This window comes from Belonocnema kinseyi, chromosome 2 (genome assembly GCF_010883055.1).
Source record: "Belonocnema kinseyi isolate 2016_QV_RU_SX_M_011 chromosome 2, B_treatae_v1, whole genome shotgun sequence".
In the NCBI taxonomy this organism is placed as follows: domain Eukaryota; kingdom Metazoa; phylum Arthropoda; class Insecta; order Hymenoptera; family Cynipidae; genus Belonocnema; species Belonocnema kinseyi.
The window spans coordinates 74,205,225-74,226,232 of NC_046658.1; the positions used below are offsets into that span (position 1 = coordinate 74,205,225).

Here is a 21,008-nt window from a genome sequence, read left to right on the forward strand (position 1 = left end):
CGCCAATTAGCACAAATGGTAAGTTCCGACAGTGCCTACAAGTGTGCCTACTGGCCGCTAAATGGCAATACCGGTTTCATATGTATACACCTGGTAGACCGAACTAGACTGTCATGAAAACAAGACAAAAATCCTTATTTTAAAAGTGTTAATTTTTTATTTTTTATAATTTTAGATTCTCAGACTAGACTATCAATATTAAATTATTTGGACGACGCCATATCTGGGTCAGAGCCGACATAGGGCTGCAGAAGATTATTGCCATATTACAAGATAATAATCCTATCTAAACAAATGAAAATAGTTTTAACAATTAGCTGTAGGTTCAAAATCTAAAATTTGCAAGCAAGTAATGAAATTTATAGATGAAAATATCAGAACAAACTTTTCTCTAACTTTTCCCGTCAAAAGATTGACTTTAAAATTTATAAATTGTTTAAACAATTAACAGATAGCAAACATTAAAGAGCACCATTTTTAAATTCTTAAATTAATCCAAAGTAAAAAGAAAATTCCATTATTTGCGAGTTAAAACAATAATACCTAAGTTGGAAAAAGTTATATTTAGACTAAGCTTCTGAACTTGTTAAAAATATAACGAGAAAGTACAATTTTCGAGTAAAGAAATTTAAAATTTATTAGAAAATAATTAAAGGAGTTTATTGGAGTTCAAATGAAAGATTTCTTATGGATTCGTATTTGTTGAAAAATTTTCATGAGACCATGAAAGGGGCTGGGCAGGCCCACTTAATATTTTAGAAAAACACGTATTCATTTTTCTTTAGAACCTAACAAAATGGGGTTTCCACAAGAAAAATCGAAACTTTGGTTTTTTTAGGCACCCCTTGTGGAAAATCGACAACTGGATACCTACTTTCAGCAATTACTTATGAAATATTAATATTTTTAATTCTGAACTTTATATAAATATTTTCTAAATTAGGACTTAATCTCTCAAATTTAACTAAAATTTCGCATATTCGAAATTTTGTCAATTTTAAATTATTAATAAATTTTTAAATAATGAAAAATTTTCAAAATATTTGTTCTCATTTTGAAACAAAATTTCCATAGTTTATTACTGACGCGCATTTATTACATTTTACATTTTTTTCTTATTAAGGATCAATACTTTGTACTTAGAAATAAATTGACAAAATGTCAGCAATATTTTGTCTGAATTTACATCTAAAATTAACTAAAGTATTTATAAATGTTTTTATTATTTTAAAAGTTAAATTATCAAACTAGGAGTAAATGTTCAAAGTTGTATTTTGAACATTATAAAGGAATATAATCCTTTCGAGTGTTCACTGTTATAAAGCTTTCTCTAAGATAAAGAAATATTAATATTATTATTTTAACAATTTATTTTAAGTTTTGGGTCGAATATCAAGAGTGATTAACTGATTCTGAGTGGAAATTTAATCTAAAAAAAAAAGTAAAGAAAGGATGTTTGAATAGTTAACTAGCTGTTACAAGTCGATGCAGTTTCAATCATGTTTTGCAACTTCTGTAACCAGGCGTGAAGAATACATGGATTTAACTAACTTACAAAGAACTTTGTTGATCGAAAGTCTAACACATAAGTTGCTGAGGATTCGCCTTTACTTGCTTTACCTTGAAGTCAAGCATCCCAGAAATAATTTTCAGCGAGGCATGATTTTCAGGTGGGCACGTCGCGTCGCGTCGACTCGATTAGAATTAGTACGCAAGTACAAATATACATACACGCATCCATACAAAATATATCATTCGTCCACGGTGTGTATGCATATATGAATCTGTTATACCACGCTAGTCAATACAATTTACTAACGACGCGGTTTAATAAAGCTGGTGGTGTATATTCAGTAATGTAAATCAGCTTGCACTTTCGCCACGTGCCTGAGTCTCACAGATTACTAAACCATCCATGTATAAATTAAACAACAACTCTCACATGAGCCATCATGAGATTTACTTCTGCACTAATATTTAAAATTAGGAATATATACTATACAAAATGAAGCTGCAATTGACGACGGTAACTTTTATTGATATTATAATAAAATTTAATAACATTTAGGAGAGATATTTGATTAAAATTTAGTATAATTTCGTTTGTATAATTTCACTGTATATTATTATATTAATAAATCATTTCATTTTAATTTTTTTAAAAGAAAGTTCAGGTGATGACTAGAGTCTTGCGTGGAACAGAATTAGGATTTAACCTATTTGTGTGTGTGTGTGTGTCTTATGATTTCCAAATTATTCATATTTAATGCAATTTTTTTCCTCAAAAAATCATTTTACATTTATGCTAACAAAATAATATTCCTAAGAGAAACTCTAGTAATATTATTGTATTGTTTTTAATATTTCTCACTAGGAGAGAATACCGATCACGAGGTCGGTAAAAAATTTCGACTCCTGACAATTATGCCTGGTACTGTTTTTATTTCATATCATAAATATTTTACAAAAATGATATAATTGTAACAGAGGTAATTTAAACATAAATAAACATTTATTATACAAATTACGACCTATACTGATAACTAATTTATCAGTTCAGAGAATAAAAATGTATAAATTTATAAGATATTTACAATAAAATTAAATAATTTTATAATAATAACAGAGGCCAATAAAATTTGACTGATTTTTGGTAACAGAAACTGCATTAAACTTTTTGGTAAGGATTTTGGTGCGCGAAATATTTTAGGTTATGTAAACCATTAGGTAACTTTTTTCTCATAAAACTAGTAGGAGTACCTTAAATTATAAGTCTTTTTTTTAAATGCCGTTGAGTTTGCTTAAAGATCTTTTTTTTCCCATCGAGATATGATAATTTAAAATTTGTGTCTCACTAATCTACTCGAATACAAGCCAAAAACAGGCGAGACACACATTTCACATTATCATACAGTCAAACCTCATTTATTGCAACTCCTTCGCAACGTTAACATCTCGTCTATTGCAACTCGAGAGGGGACCCTGCCACTCCACGTATCCGTAAGGTGATTTAACAATACATTCCCGCTTTCGCGCTGTCATTAGCTATACGGAACATGTGACCATAAGTGGCAGAAGTTGGAAAAGTTGCGATAAACGAGTATCTTAGCTTGCAATAAACGAGAATTGAAATAAACGAGAGTTGCAATAAACGAGGTGTGATTGTATCTCAATGAAAAAAAAGATATTTAGGCAAACTCAACGGCATATAAAAGAGGAAGATTTATACTTTAATATGCTCCTACTAGTTTTGTGTAAAAAATTACCTTATGATTTTACATGACCTCCAATATGTTGAAAATAAGTGTTTTTTACACTTTTAGGTTAGAATATGTCGAAAACCTGACGTGATGGAGCAATTCTGAAGCCAGATTTTCATTTTTGAAAATTTGATTTAATTATAACATTTTAAACAGTTCTAGAGAAAAATGAAACATATGTACAGATATCTAAAAAAATTGAATTTATGTACTCATTTCACAATATCACAAACATGTAAGAAAATTAAATAATGAGAATAGAGGTATTTCGAATATAAATATAGAACTTTATTTGAAAAATTATAGACAATATTTAATTGCATAACCTTAAACTGAATCATTAATTTTTGTTACTAAATTGTAACAAAGTAAAATTATATCTTAATTTAATTTAATATTGTGAACAAAATTGATCAGTTATAATAATTTATTTTGTATTTCTTTCAATTTGAACTTTCATTTCTGAAAATTTTATTTAATTATAACTTTTGAAACTAATTTGCATGCTAATTTGTAATCTACATGCAGTTTTTAAAATTAAATTCAGGTACTCATTTTACAATATCACAAACGTTGCAAAAAATTTTACGTTTAATTTGAATATAGGTATTTTAAATATAAAGAAGCTTTTATTGTTTAAATTGTAACAAATATTTACCTGAATAATCTTAAAGTAAATAATCAATTTCTGTTAATCAATTGAAAAGAAATAAATAAAATTTAAGCTTCATTCAATTCAACATTTCAAACAAAATTCATGAAGGTATAATTAATTTATCAGTTCAAAGCATAAAAATCATTAAACAATTATTTTTATTTGAACATTTAAATTAATTGTACTTTATAATATAGGATTAGATTCATATAGTCTGGTAGAATATGGTACAATATCAGCCGAAATAGAAGGCGCATAATGATAAAGTAGAATATCTGCGAGTGGATTACAATTGTAGAAAAATGACTGAAATTCAATTTACGTATTACAAGCAGAATAATATTTCAATATGGCTATAACTGTTATTGGAAGTAGAAGTAAAAACACATAATTTTAAATAATTATCGGTTGTCGATAAACTTAGAAATTTACTTCTTTACTTCTGTATATTGTAAGAAAGACGATAACTTCTGATGTTATCATGAGCTCTTTCATGCTTAAAATCTCACATGATTAATTACGTTTGCTTGTAACATGTTTGCCTGCTTCACTAAGTGCAAGCTATCCATCATTTTAAAGCACCTGCTACAATTGCAAATGCAATGTAATTTGTAGGATAAGAGATATGCAATGTCAATCGAATTATGATTCCATTACCTATATTGACTTAATTGTCCCTAACACATCATCAACGTATGTTACAATGTTGCATTTATAATGGAACCAGGTCAGCTTGAGGCTGTGACTAATTTGTATATCCTTTCATCTTTTAAATAATAAGATCTTGAACTTCTATACTATTGAATTTTAACCCAACTCAAAGAACACCTCTGAAAACCTTACTTCTGTAGTCGATATTCCGAACTTAAAATTCCAACTACATATTCAACACCATTCTTTAATTCTGTTTGTGAAATTTGAATTCTTTTTCGTGAATATTAAATAGGAAAATGCAAACAGAAGTTATAACATTGTTACTTTGATTGAGTTCCACGTCTGTTTTTTATTACATATCCATTTTTCTTGTCTGAAACACGAACTGATTTTTCAAGCGACAATAATTTCTGCAAGCTTCATTTGAATCCTGAGTGAGAATTCATCGGTCAATACTCGAGGATTCTTTACTTTTCTGCATAAGAATTTATTATTTATTAAAAAATAGGAAATTATAATTCTTTCAAAGACTTTTTTTTATTCTAAATTTTGTAAAAAATTATGTCAAACTTGTATTAAATCTTTTCGTTTCAGCAACGGAGTCTTTTATGCAACCAGAAAACGTGACATTTTCTGGGATATTTCTCTTCCCAATCGCTGGGTGAAACTTGACGGTTGCCGTTTTTTTAAGAACGAGGAGAACTGGCAGTAATAAAATGCACTGCTCGAAGTTAGATACCGTGTAAGAGCCACTCTTCCAGAAAAGGGAAAGTTATTCATATTTTCTGACGCATAAGGTTACGAACTACGGAGCATTTTCGAGTTTTTATGAGAAGTTTTTCCAGATTATCCCTTCTCTCAAACTATTTCTCAACCCCTGTAGTCCCAGCAAAATTACATTTAAAGATTCGTAAATATTAATTAAATTATTGCCATATTATTTTGTTTATTATATGAGCTATATTTTTTCAGCTAATTCACAAATTTATAATAATAATAATTTATAAGAGTCTAGGTGGCTCAGGAGGTAAGGCGCTCGGATTTCATGTTAGAGGCCGGGGTTTAATCCCTGTTCTAGTACCCAAATACATTTTTCTATTTAGTATTAACGAGGTTCTGGGGGTTCGTATAAGATCACTTGATTTCATTACCAAAAGTTGTCCTTGAGTAACAGTAACATACTGTGACACATCCGTGTAGATTATTCAAAATCCCACTCTAACTAAATGCCTTCAAGCCTGAGAGCAAAATGAGCTTTTTCATTTTTCATACTTATAAAAAGTACATTGAGTTTATTTCGTCTGAAAATCAGTTCATTTTGAGGTATACGCACTACTATTGGATTTTGAGTCCTTTTGTTTTACATTTTTCGATATCTTAGATTTGACAGCTTGAGGTTTAAAAATTGATATTTCAATGAAGATATGGATTCAGATATTAAAAAAATGTCCATAAATATGCTGTTTTATTTGACTTTATAAGGATTGCTCCTGGCCATTCAAGTTTCAAGATTTGAGCCTTCAGAAATAAATTAAAAATTTGAATTATACAAAACTGAATTATTAACTAGCTAAGCTTTAAATTTGGTATGTTAATTCTAACATTCGGACATTTCAAGATAAGAAAATCGTAATCTGATCAATTTTAATTGCAATATTTTTCAAATTGTAAGCACTCTAATTCTAAAGCTAATCATTTTTATTTCAGGACATTCAAAATTGGATAATATTTAATAATAAAATATTCAAAATTGTATAATTCACAATTGAAAGTGCTTGAAATTTAATATTTTTAGATTGTAACATTAAAATTGGTAATTTTCTTAAATTTAAAAGTTTAAAAGATGTACAATAATATTTAACGAAAATCCTTATCTTTGAAATATGAATACCAAAACGTACTAAATTAAACATTTTAAACTCAAGGCCATTAAATTAAAAGAACAAAATTAAATCAAAGGTTCCTAAAGTATGCAATGTCAAATAGAAATCAAATCAATCTGCTTTTTCAATTTTTGTGTTCATTTTTTTTTTGCAAATGACTTACTTAAATACAATAATCATGAAAAGAAAATGACACTAGATATCACTAAAAATAATGTTAGCATAATTTTATTCATAAAATTACAATTAAAAGTGAAAGAACCACGGCCTTAGCTCCAAGCCTTAGACCGGCCCATCAGGATTTTTTCAGATTTCCAAATGGCCAATAATTAGGCCCTGCTATTTTCTTAGTTCTTCAAATCATTTCTTATAGTAAAAGTCCTAGAATGACTTCAAAAATATTGCATAAATATTTAATAGTTTCGTTTATTATTTAAAGATAGTTTGAGGTCCAGTTTTAAGGCATTTGAACGACCGTTGATAAGAAAAAATGGTAATATACCGTCTATTTGCGTAAAGTGAGTAACCGTTATACAAGGATGTCAGAAAATGAGTCTGGGACTTCTTAAAGAGTGATATTACAACACTAACACACTAAAGTACTATCCTTAGATGACAAAAATAAATCTCTTTGAGGGATAGAAAGTTCTACTCTTATTCTTTTTTATATTAAAACGCAATTCTTTAGAAGCTTAGGATTTTAAAGAAATCTACAAGACACATCAGAAAAAAATGATATCCTTATTTCATTCTTTTTCATTTTTCAAGGTCATTTTATTCATTAAAGTGTTGTATAGTTATAGAACATAAGCCTAAAAATTAAAAAAAAAATTATAATTTTGTATTAAAAATAGTAGATCAGTATTAGAAGTAGTGACAGTAGTAATAGACCAGTAATTAACAGGTTTTTTTTATTTTTTCCTTTCTGGTAAAACATTACACACTTTTAGCACAAAGGCAAATCTTGACCATTTTCATATTAAGATTAGTTTAAATGTCTGGAACCGGAACTTAAGAAATAAGAAATTATATTAAGAACTGTGAAAAAAAAACAAAACACCGTTGTAATCGGTAGTTTTTTTAATTTTTAGGGGTAGTTTTCTATCCACTGCATGCATTTTAAATTTCACAAAATCATTTTTAACCCTCTGGTGCCTGGTGTAGCATATATGCTACATTTACTATTTTCGATTTCTCTAAGTTTCATGTAACGACCCGCGTGAAAAAAGTTTGTATGGCTCAAGCATGGCAAGACACTTGGAAATATCTGGCTGAAGCATGGTTTACGGCTAAATGGCAGCATGGCGCAAGCCTTGCTTTGTCCGTTTCCCATGCTTAGGACACGTTAAACACAAATGAATATTCTTAAGAACATGTAAGTGTCAAAGAAAATTAACCTAAGTGAAAAATAAAAATATTAGGTTTGCCAACAGCCGACACGTTTCTAAATGGTAAGTTTGCTACCCGGGTGCATCGGTTCGCGTATCAGGTACTGTAGCATATATTCTACGAGAACTTTTTATGAATTTAAATTGTGCCAATTGTCAAAATAACTACCATTAGTAAGTCGATGATCCGTGTGAATCTAGTCACGCACTAGGTAGCTTAGCACGTATTCTACGAGAATTTTTTCAAAATGAAGATTATTCAAACTGCCAAAATTACTCAAAATTGTGAGCCGACGATCCGGGTGCACCAGATCGAGCACCAGCTAGTATAATACGTATTCTACTAGACCTTTTTAAAAATTTAAATTTTGTGAATAATGAAAACAATTCCAAATGGTCAGTCGACGACTCGGGTGCACTAGGTCGCGCCCCAGGTATCTTATTACGTATTCTACGAAAACTTTTTCAAAATCCATATTGTTTCAACAGCCAAAATTATTTAAAATTGTGTGTCGACGACCCGGGTGCACCAGGTCGAGCACCAGGTGGTATAATACGTAATGGACGAGAACTTTTTAAAAATTTAAATTTTGTGAATAATGAAAACAATTCCAAATGGTCAGTCGACGACTCGGGTGCACCAGGTCGCGCCCCAGGTATCTTATTACGTATTCTACGAAAACTTTTTCAAAATTAAGATTGTTTCAACAGCCAAAATTACTAAAAATTGTGTGTCGACGACCCGGGTGCACCAGGTTACGTCCCAGGTAGCTTAGTACGTATGCTACGAGAACTGTTTCAAAATTTAGATTGTTTCAACAGCTAAAATTACTGAAAATTGTGAGTCGACGATCCGGGTACACCAGATCGAGCACCAGGTAGTATAATACGTATTCTGCGAGAACTTTTAAAAAATTTAAATTTTGTAAATAATGAAAACAATTCCAAATGGTGAGTCGGCGACCTGGGTGAACCAGTTCGCACCTCAAGTAGTTGAGTACGTATTCTACGAGGCACTTTTCAAAAGTTAGATTATTCCAAAAGCCAAAATAACTGAAAATTAGAGTAGACCTGGGGCGTGACCTGGTGCACCCGGGTCGTCGACTCACCATTTAGAACTGTTTTCATTATTCAAAAAGTATAAATTTTGAAAATGTTCTCGTCGAATACGTATTAAACTACATCGCGCTCGACCTAGTGCACCCGGATCGTCGACTCATAATTTTTAGTTATTTTGGCTGTTAAAACAATCTAAAGTTTGAAAAAGTTCTCGCAGACTACGTGCTAAAATACCTGGGGCGCGACCTGGTGCACCCGGGTCATCGACTAAACATTTGGAACTGTTTTTTTATGCACAAAATTTAAATATTTAAAAGTTCTCGTAGAATATGTATTAAACAACCTGGTGCTGGACCCGATGCACCCGGATCGTCGACTCACTAATGGTAGTTATTTTGGCAATTGGCACAATTAAAATTTTTTTAAAGTTCTCGTAGAATATGTGCTAAACTACCTGGTGTGCGACCCAGTGCATCCGGGTAATAAACTTACCATTTTGAGACGTGTCGGCTTTTGGCAAACCTAAGATTTTCATTTTTAATGCAAGCTCATTTTCTCTGAACTTACACGTTATTAAGAATATTCATTTGTGGTTAGCGTGTCCTAAGCATGGGAAACGGACAGGATCAAGGCTTGCGCATGCTACCATTCAGCCGTGACACATGCTTCAGCCAGATATTTCCAAGTGTCTTGTCATGCTTAAGCCATGCAAACTTTTTTCACGCGGGGATCTAGTAATTCCGCAAAATAAGTGCATGCACTAGATCAAAGTGGACTATCCCGTATCTCGTAATGTGGTAGAAAGTTATCGCCTACTTGATAGAAACCAAGAAAATAAGAAAAATTTTTTAAAATTATTTTGTAAAAATCGATCAAAAGACGACCATATATTACTCCTTAATTTTTTTAGAATTTTTATTCAACAGAATGCGGGCTGCGCCCTTAAATCATTAAAGTCCAACAATATCTAAGGTATAAGAAAAAAGCCCTTTGCAAATTTTCAAGCGCATGAAAAGGTTTTTTACATTTTAGTGTAGCATTCTGTAAAAAATTAGGGTTTAATTATTTTCATTGATGCCTGCCATGATTTTACTGTCACTCTTAATGCTTCAACTCAAGTCTTTTGTCGTTTTTATACCAAATAAAGACAGGATTCTTAGCCAACATAGACTGTGTACGCTGTACACGAAAGGTTTCAGAACTATCTACATTTATCAAACTTTAACTTAGTCAAGTATCCCGCAAGACTGAAAGCCGGCAATGAGTATTTGTTTAGAGCTAGTTTTCCTTTTTTTTCTGTCGAGCCTGTGGTGGTCAGTCATTTTCCTACGAGTTTTGCGTATTTTTCGTCTAGGAGTACCATACGATCAAGTTTTCAAGTGGGCAAATATCTACCTACCTCTACTCAATTTAGCTTAATCCCAAGAAAAGTTTCAAAACGCTGCAGAAGCTCTCTGGCGATAAGGAACCAAAGCTAGGTTTCTCCTAAAGCTCTGTTGACAATTTTAGTGCCTTCCAGTCCCAAGAAATATCGAAAGTCGATGCTTTTCTACAACTACCTCGACTTTATCGAACCACTCGTTAATAATCCTTCTACAAAGTTACTTTACCTGAATATTACAGTTCATAAATAATTTCGCCACATGTTCAGAAAATTGGAACTGTTTTTTTAACTGAATTCTTGGCTGAAGTGTGATTTTTTATTCAAGTGATTGAACTTTTTAACTTTTCTTTTATTTATTGACTTTCTGCAGTATTTTCAAATCAAATTTTATTTTTAGTCTTATATCATCAGGAAATATTAAATAAATGTTCCTCAATGGGAATATCACTTTTTTGCATAGCTTTCATCATATCCGGTATTATATGGCATTATGCACAAGGAGCGTAATTCATGTTTTATATATACGACTGGGTGTAATATATATCATCTTTTCATCTGACTTTATTTTAATCAAATGATATGTATCTTTAGGTTAGTATTGAAAATAAATTTTGCTTGTCTTAAAGAACAAAAATTGTGACTGCTGGTATCGACGTACTTTAATAGTATTCGAACCCGAAATCTACGATTTTCTAAATATTAGAGCCTAGCTGATACCCGGAGTTTTTAGTCAGCTGGACACTCCGAATTAAATTCTTTTTTAGACGGGTTGAAAAAGATTCTATCAGAATCAGAAACAAATTTATGGACACTTGCATCGTTTTGTATCCGAGACTTTACAGAGTTATTTAGATCAGAGAATAGTTCCTGAAAGTTTAGTCCGACTTGAAAATTGTATAATAGATAAGGCTAGACATTTCCGGTCAATTTTTGGTCGCTGAATCCAAATCTGGACTCAGAAATTCTATACCATATCAGGAATTTTCAATATTCTAAACTAAAAGTGCAAAAAACGTGATTTTGGCCTATATTTGAGGTTACGTACCGTCGCTCCTTCTTTTTTTCTGAAAAAACTGTACATAACATTTTAAAGTATTACTCTTTCCCTTTCAAGTGCCGTTGAGTTTGCTCAAATATATTTTTTGCTTCACCAAGTTAATCAATTTTGAAAATTCCAAACATTAAGAATTTTACAAGCCCGGAAATACACAGGTGCCTGTGTATAGTTCTGACCACGAAGTACTACGTACTACTTCTTCCTGGTTCTGACTATACTATGCTTGTGTATTTTTTCGAGCTAAATCCTACAGAACCAAACTCACAAGCCACAAACCGCAAACCCTCGAAACCCTAAACTTAAAAACCCTTAACCCACAAACCGGAAAGCAACAAACCCCAAACCCATAAACCCCGCACCTACAAACCTGAAACCCACAAACTATTGCACAGACACTTGGATAGTTCTAGGCCTATAAAATTATAAATATTTGAAATTTTTTAAATTGAATATCTTGGCGAAGAAAAAAGATATTTTGGACAACTTTACGGCATTTGAAAGGGAAAGTAATACTTTAAAATTTCATTTACAGTTTTTTTTAGAAAAAAAGAAAGAGCGACAGTACATAACCTCAAATCTAGGCCAAAATCGCGTTTTTTGCACTTTTAGGTTAGAATATTTTAAAATCCTGATGTGATAGAGCATTTCTGAGACTGGATTAAGATTCAGCGACCCAAAATTAACCGGAAACAACTAGTCTCATCTATTGTACAAATTTCAAGTTAGGCTCTGTTATTGTACTTGTTTCCTATAAATACAGCTCATTTTCAATTTGTTTTAGATTAAACGCAAACTGACGAATAAATAAATAATTTCAAATGTTATAAAAACCATTTTCTTATTATTAAACTAGTTATGCTAAATTGTTTCATTATGTTAAATTAGTTTTAAAAGGTAGAGAGTAGAATCTGCGCTTGTTGTTGATTTGCCTTGCCTGACTAAAAACAATTTATTCCACTTGCGTGTTGCTTATACTTTTTCCACATTCGCCCTACGTGAGCTGAATTAAATCTTTGCAGAAAGAATTTTATATTTTCTAAACGTACATCATTTAGAAACATTTTATAACCAGTGTTTTATTATTCACATGTTTTTATATGTTAACAAATGTAGAAAACCTAGGACACGTAATTATGAATTATTGGATTATTTTCGCCTATCTGTTTATTCTCAAATTTTCAAACTAGGGTAAAGAGAGGCAGCGCTCTCAGCCTAAACTTTGATTGGCTATAAAAGCATAAGAATAAAATACATTAAAGTTTTTTTTAGCTCCCACCAGCAGAGGTCACAAGTTCATAAGGTAAAATAATTGATAATAAAAAAAAACATACACTTAAAATAAGTTTCAAATACACAATCTCACCCCAAATATAAAAATGTAGCGATAAACTTGATACTTGTTGCTAGTCGAATCTGCCATTTTTCACCCAATACAAGCCCTTTAGGTTTAAATACGAGTCACCAGGGCATGTTTAAAGTTTGATCTTAAAAAAAACGCTTTTCGAGAAAAACATTTTTAAAGTTTTCGAGTGCGATAAGCGCTTGTGTGCTATTTGGACATGATTGTAATGGAAATATATTTCATATAGGTCCTAGTATTATCCCATACGCAAATCTGAAAATAACAATTTTAACCCTGACTCTAAAAACGCGAATATCTCCTAAGCTAGAACCGGTCATAAGGATCATTTTCATGGAGACATTCAAAATTAATCATTTAAATCAATATTGCTTTGCATTATTTTTTAAAACAATTATTCACAATTTTTTCCAAATTATTTTCCTTATTTCGATATATAACAGTTATTTTGTAACAGTTTTCTTATAAGCCTCATTTATATCAACATACATAGAATGGTTACGTTCATCGTGTAAAAGTTGCATTAATTGTTAAGTTTGCTCCACATTACCCAATACAAAAAAATTTAATTTTTTGAATAATGTGTAGGATTAAATTACCCACGACAACAATAGAGCTACTATCAAAATGTTTAACCACGAGTATGCCTAATACATAATTTTCAGTAACAATTTTGTGCCCGACTCTGGCAATATGATCTTCGAGAGACGTTACTTTGAAAGATAAAACAGATGAAGACCTTTGTGAATTTTTACATCTGATACCGTAACTTAACCAGTCAGCTTTCAAAACGGTCTTTCATATTTTCTATGGTAAATTATCGCCGTTAATTTCGATCATGATGATCGATTTCTATTATTTTTAAATGTATTATTGTTCCTCTTACTATGGTAGAGGATTAACGCAGACGATCTCTATGTGTCGAACAAATTAAGCCATAGCGTATGCAAACGTCAATAAAAACAGAAAAATGTTTTCATCCTATCCAATGTGATAGACAGACTTGATGAAGAACTGTGACGTGTGATTTATAGATGCACGTGAAACTCGTTATTGATAGGAATATCGATTTTTCACTTTTTTCTCCTGCTGTAATGAGTATCTGAATAGCTTTAAATCATACTTTCGACTGTTCTCTTTATTTTTGCTCTAAGAGTAGACATATTCATAATATATAATTTATTATTATTCATTTCAAATTGACTTATTTTTACATTTCTTCCTTATTAAGATGCATTTGCTAAATTTTTATCCAATAATCCTGAAGGTATGGCAGAAATTGCTAGAACCTTTTTGGCTTGGCATATCATCGCTTTATCTTGTTTACAGTGGTTGAAAATTCCATATTTCTCCAATCTTATTGATGCTCCCTTTTGCACGATAAATTGCCTCTCTCTCTCGTCACGAATTCTGATTTTTTTACGCCCATTCGGCATTTTTTTTTTTTTTAATATTATTTCTCCAACGCTCTTTCTGCGTGGTTTGTCAGTTTCAATTGTTATCGTCAGTGTGTGTTATATAATTCAATTCATAGATTCTATTATGTTATTATACTATGTAGATATGTTATTGTACAAGTGTATACACGTGTTGACAATTTAGCTAGTTCTCACAGGATATGACACAGCGTAACGTGGCGTATAGCTTGGGGTTAGTAGTTTCAGGAAACACTCCATGTGGAAACTTTGCATGGCGTGTCACGGGGTAAGTGAATGTCTGCTCTAAATTAAAGCTGGAAACTGAGTCGGACACGTAGAGTTTCGAGCAAAACGTAAATGTTTAAATCAATTCCCGTCGAGTGACTTTATAATCTTCCTCGCAAATCCGAGTTTCATTTTCATGTATACCTTAATAAAATTGTGTAGCTTTGAAGGAAATCGAATTAATTGTCATTGATATAGCTACAACTTCACAAAAGAAATCTAAACTCTTGCACATTGTTTATCTATCTTTAGGAGACACTTGCTACATAGTACAAGCTACTCAGTAATGTTCAGAGTCAACGGGATAGTCGCTACAGGATTCAGAATGTGGACAATGACGGAGGATCATTTCTATCGCTCGGGTTATCAAAGTAGGATGTTTATTCTTCGAATTTAAACTGTCCTTACATTAAGTCACTTACGACAGAATACCCGATTTACTTTAAACTTTATAGTGTTTGATTGCGGTGATATTTCAAGCAGATAGAAAGTAAGATTTCTGGTAAATTAAGGTTCCCTTATCAAGAAAGTTGGATTAAACTGAAAGGAAAGAATCAGAATAAAATGAATACTTTCTGCTTGGTGAAGAGATTCTAGTAAATTATTAAGACACTGTCTAGTGTTATCCGTAAAATAAACAGGTCAAGTATAGCGCTGGTGCAAGTATTACAGAATTTCCCGTAATCCAAATCACCTGAAAATAGGTTTGCTCTACGAAAAATTTTTTAATTTAATGAAGTACTTATTAATTTTAAATAATAATTTTGTTTAAATTCATGTCTGCTGTTATCATTGAAGCTTCTATGTTTTCGCTCGCTTTTTGTGTATTTTTGTCTCGCAGGACGGTTTAGACATTCAGAAACATAGACAAAACTAGCATTTAAAACTTTACTTTAAAATGTGTAGTTTTTAATACTTTTACATAATTATCAGTAACAATAGCTTTTGTTAGTGACTGTACATGCCTTATTTATCTAAATCAGTTACTGATCTTGCTTTATTTCAGCAGATGACTTACTGTTGTAGTTTTGGTAGCCAAATCGCTAATCTACCTTTTAGCTCTCTAGTTTGCTATCTATTTTACTATCAAATATTGTGCTATTATCTCTGCAAAATTAAATCTGCAGTTTCGAATTTGACAAATCTGAAGTTAAAATCGATATCAGGAGTAGTGATTTTTAGTGGAACAATACAGGATTTAAAGTCCACGTCTACAATATTGAATTTTTCCATTTAAAAACTTCAAGTTTTAATTGCAATTCGTAATTAAATGAGCAAAAAATCTTTAAATCGCTTAATTAACAAATATTATCACGTTTTAAAATTATTTCAATCTGACAATTTCTTAGTAAACTCTTTGAAGTCTAATTTTACGCAGACCTGTGAAATACACAGAATACTTATCTGTGTATAATTTTAGGTGAGGTTGCTCAGTATTGACGTTATTTGGAAAGTTCTAAATTGTATATTAGCTCAAGATGGATTAAGTTATTAGAGATGAAGGACTGTTTGTTTCTCATCCATCCGTAAAGGAAACTTGAGTGCCAACTCCGGTTCTCTTGCGTACAACAATAGTTGCTTATCCGGTTCTCCATAGATGACAATCAGCTAAGGACTCTATGCTTATTCTAAAAGGTATACTCTGATAGATATATGGTTATATTATATATCTGTACTGTACATATGAAAGCGAATAGCTGGATTAATCGCCATCAGTCCAAAAAGTACCTTATTTGACTGTATTTATTCGGTCGTGCGCATATGTTGCAACTATCCTAATTAAAGGAAATTCCTATATCTCCGAGGAAGCAATGAACAATTATTGTTCAGAAGCTAGTCAGAAATATCATTATTTTGAATACCCTGATACAAATAGAAATGTTTACTAAATAAAGAAGAATTTCGACCACCTATATTTTTCAATCAATTGAGACATTTAACATGTATGTGTTTTATTCTGATAAGAAATTTCACACCCTTTCAAAATCTGTCGAAAATTTATAAAAATGTTTGAAATTTATCTTCCAAAAATGTCTGACTTCTCAATAGACATACATTTTTTACAGCATTTAAAAAAAATTATTGTTTTTCTTGATAACGGAAAAGTGGTCAAAAGTGTAGATTTTAGGGTTTCGATGGGAAATCACATATTGTAATTTATAGCATAATATTAACCTAATTATCATTAAAAATTTGATTTTACCTATTTCGAGCCTTAACACCCTCATGTATTAGACGCGTGTCAGTGGCTGTCGCCCATTCACATAAATCGCGATCAGCTGCATTATTTTCATTATTCTATTTCAATTTTTTTCAATAAAAATAAGTTATTGTACGTAATGAAACTTCCGATAATAGTAGTTCAGTACAATTTCCTTGATAATAGTTACCAGATGTGAGATAAACTTGGATTCACAATCTTGCGAATGAAGATTGTAGAAACCAGGGAATCATTTGAAAGTCCAAAAAAATTATGAAATCTAAATTTTTCGGACAATTCTTCAACATCGTGTTCCGTATGGGAGAAGCGCATCTGTTCTTTCGCAGAAAATACAGATGATAAAGTTCACACGGATTTTAGTTGAAAGACTCCCTGCCATAAAAATTAACCTCAGCGAATAAACTTTTTAAAATATTGAGATTATTTTCGTGTTTTTAAACTGTGTCGGAACAATTTTTTTAGTGGTAAAAGCAGCTTCTACTATGTAGCTGACAGCAGGGCGAAGAACATGAAAGGATGAATAAAATTGGCCTGGAAATCAGGACACCCACTTTTCAAAAACATTACACTTGTTACATTTTCATTTTGAATGAAAATATATTTCCCTTGCCTGAGAACAAAGCATTTGGCACCAACCGAAAACTCTCCATATTCACTATGATCTTAACCATAGTTTACAAATTGTTAGATAGGAATTTTTATCATGACATTTTATTCGTGAAACTATTTTTCAAATTTATATTTAAAATATACTTTCACATCAGGATTGATTTTCAATTATTAATATTTAATCTTGATTTTATGCTAAAATACATTAAAGATGTAACTTATTTATCACATTAAAAATCTTGTTAATGTCACAACCTGAAAATTGATTCGATTTTTACATTCTCATCATTTATAATTGAGAAAGTATTAGAACTGTCGGAAATTTGACATCACACATTTTCAACGGATCTCCAAGTTTCGAGACCCCCTGAATCCGAAAATCAGGTTTTCACGATTGCGTCTGTCTGTCTGTCGTCCGGCCGTCCGTCCGTAAACACGATAACTCTCGAAAAAATGGTCAAATCAAAGCCATCTTTGCATACTTTTTCTAGGTCCTAAAAGAAAGGATGAGTTCGTTAACCAGCCATTTTTGATAAAAATTCAAAAAGTTAGCGCATTTTAAAAATTTTCGAGACCACTTTTTTCTGAATTTGAAAATTCTATGTACGGATGTTTGTAGTATCAGAAAAAACAAACAATTTATTCCTATGACTTTTTTCGATGAAAAGAAAATTCTCAGAGTTATAGCGTTTTCAAAATTTTTTCAATCAACCGAAAATCAAAATTTGAAGCCGAGAAACGCACGATATGAAAACAAGTAGAATTTCGTTAAGAATCACTTCTTGATAGGACGCGTACTTTTTGTTTTATTCGTGAAAAATAACTTTGAAAAAAGTAAAATAAAAAAAATGTGTGGAAAGACGACGAAAGTTACGAGATAAAAAACCAACAAAACCTGTTTACAAATCTCTGTCGGAAATCGAGCGCGCAGCGCGAGTGTCACGATGAAAATGTGTACCACAAAGCCTACAGAGCTTTGAGAAACTTAATCTTTGACTATACTTAATTGAGTAGACATTTCAGAATATGAAGACGCATATAAATACTGCCATCTAAAAGAGATTTTTTGATAAATTTTTTTTCAAGCATTCCAAATGCAAAGAATAAATATCCGAGCGCGAAGCGCAAGGTGTAATTATTTTCGAGCGCGAAGCGCGAAATTCAACCGCCGCGCGCTCTAAGCGCGCTCAAACTGGCGAGCGACAAAAAGTATGTTTGTTGTTGCTTTAAGTTCTTTATTTTTATACACGAAAAATACCTTTTAATTCGTAAGCGACAAGTCTGATCCTTTAAAAGATAATAATTCAGTAAGTAAACGACAACTTTTATCCTATCGTAGGATACACTTTTGTAAGAATCTAATTTTATTTTATTATTTGCAAATATACTTTTCTAAAATGATCGCAAAATATTGTTGAAAAAGTTTTATTTGATTATAGAAGTAGTTTCGAAATATAAAAGTAACTCGTAAAATAAATGGAAGAAGCCGAACCTTCACATGCAAACACAAAAAATAGGTTCATGAAATAAATAAATTTACGAATAAAATTGAGCCTATATTTATTTAAAATCAGTAAAATTCTTTAAACAAATTACCAAACACAATTCTGTTTAAGAATATCAACCATAATGACAGAGATATAGCACAGATTAAAACTATTATATAAATTAAAATTAAACGAGATTCATTTAGATATTAATCACACTACAAGACAGACTTCCTAGACACAGTATAAGTTTTCACACAATAACTTATCAAATTTTTATTAAGACGTTAAAATATTTAGAAAATGGAGCACAATACACACATTATAATATCCTAAAAATGGACGGATATTATAATTGGACGAGTCATAAAAATCGTACCCTGACACATTGAAATATTATATATACAACAAGATATTATAATATCCTAAAAATTGGCAAATATTATAAATTGATGAGTTTTAAGAAAAAAATCATACCCTGTTAGATAATTTCCATGAAATACCTGAAGCAAACGCACGCATCGTTTGTTGAAGATGGGGAGGATTTGGAATCCCAAAATTAGAGACGTCTACAATTTCCAAAAAATAGCGTAGATGAAATTTCTTTGTAGACATTGAAGTATAGAATCCTTCCCCTTCTATTTATTCGAAGAGAGAATTGCTTTTCGCTTTAGCCAAAATGTTAATTTTTATTCGTCAGCATTGAACCGATAAAAACGCCGCTGCAAGACAAATTTTCACATTGAATTTTTACATGACAATCGAACTAAACTTTTACCACGGATTCTTTTTTGTAGATTCATACCTGGCCATCTATCACAACACGATTTTAATAATTGTCGAAACAGAACTCGCCACACGGCGTTAAGGAAGGACCGCTAAATTAGAAAGAGCGGTGATCAGAACACTCGTCAATTTACTTATAAGCTTCTCGTGGCGTGAAACGCTTTTATATCAATTCCAGGCCCGCGCAATTCTCCCATACGCATCACGTGATAACTGAAATTAAATAATTATAGGTGCGTTGCGCCTCATCTGATCATCTGCTGAGAATTTACTTATTAAATCAAGGCGGGGATCGCTGTTATAGGCCTCTTGCCAACAATTCAGGCGGTATTGAGAATGTAAATTAAGCGCGAAAATCTGAATGAAAATTACATACATTTCAGAAACAGTGTGAAATATCGAAAAGTATAAAAAAAAAACTTTTTTTAGAGAATTTAAAAAGGAAAGACTTTGCTGTGTGAATTTTTTATTTTGTCTATTTTTTTAAAATGAATTTAAAAAACGTAAAAAAATTGTTGGCTCTTCTAAAAATTTTTCTAATTCCAAAAAGAAACTTAAGCGACAAATTTCATGCTGTTGTAACAATTGGAGCAAAAATTTCGATGGATGCAGTCTACTACTTTAACTAACATCCGAAGCAACTCACATTCATGATTTAAAAATGTTTCTAAAAGCTTGAGAATGACAACTGGATAACGAAAAATATTAGAGGTTATTTTTGTAGCGTCATCATGCGATTTGCGATAGTATTTATTGATAAATAGTAGGAATATGTGAAAATGTTTTCTCCTTTCACTCCAAAAAAATGAATTTGAAAATTATGAGAATGTGAACTGGATAAGGAGTAGTCCTTTTCCAGTTACCACCTCCATTACCACCTCCCCCACAGCAACAACATTTTTCTAAAGTTTTTACATTTTCCTCTGCAACACGAGTTTTTGGCGTATTGTGAGTATACTTTTTAAAGTAGGTATAGAACGGTGTTCAGTGGAGTATAAGATTTGGCGGTTTGTTGTAGTTGTAGAGGTGAGACGACGTCAGAAAAGCCACAAACGTAAAAAAGTAAAACCGTTGAAAATTCGATATATTTACTGGGTGTTGCAAGAAAGTCTGGCGTCTCACTTGAAATGTTGGAGTACGTTTATAGAACTTTAATACTCGTGGTCCAGATGCACGTAACATCAAACCTTGCTTTGGCGTATACATTCATATGAACATTTTCACTTATACTTCTGTACAGAGCTTTGCTCCAGAGTTATGGTTTCCGACCTACTTTTCTGAATAGGTAAAGGTTCAACATCCGGCTTTGGTGGTGTCAACATTACCTGTAAGGACTAGCAAAAGCATCCGATGTGACTAACTTTGTTTCCGACTTAAATCTGTTCTCAAATCAAAATATTCTCTCCGAAACGGATTTGAACCTAAATTCTCAACTCACTATAAAAAAAAGAGAAGTGAGGACTTCTATTTTGTTAAAAAGTTATTTAGAAAAATATTAAAAA

The 21,008-nt window shown here is 31.5% G+C and overlaps 1 protein-coding gene across 7 annotated transcripts in view; it reads right to left on the reverse strand.

The window, feature by feature from the left end:
• Window positions 1-21,008, reverse strand: part of LOC117167539 — a 215,825-nt gene that overhangs the window by 102,417 nt on the left and 92,400 nt on the right. The window lies entirely within an intron of this gene.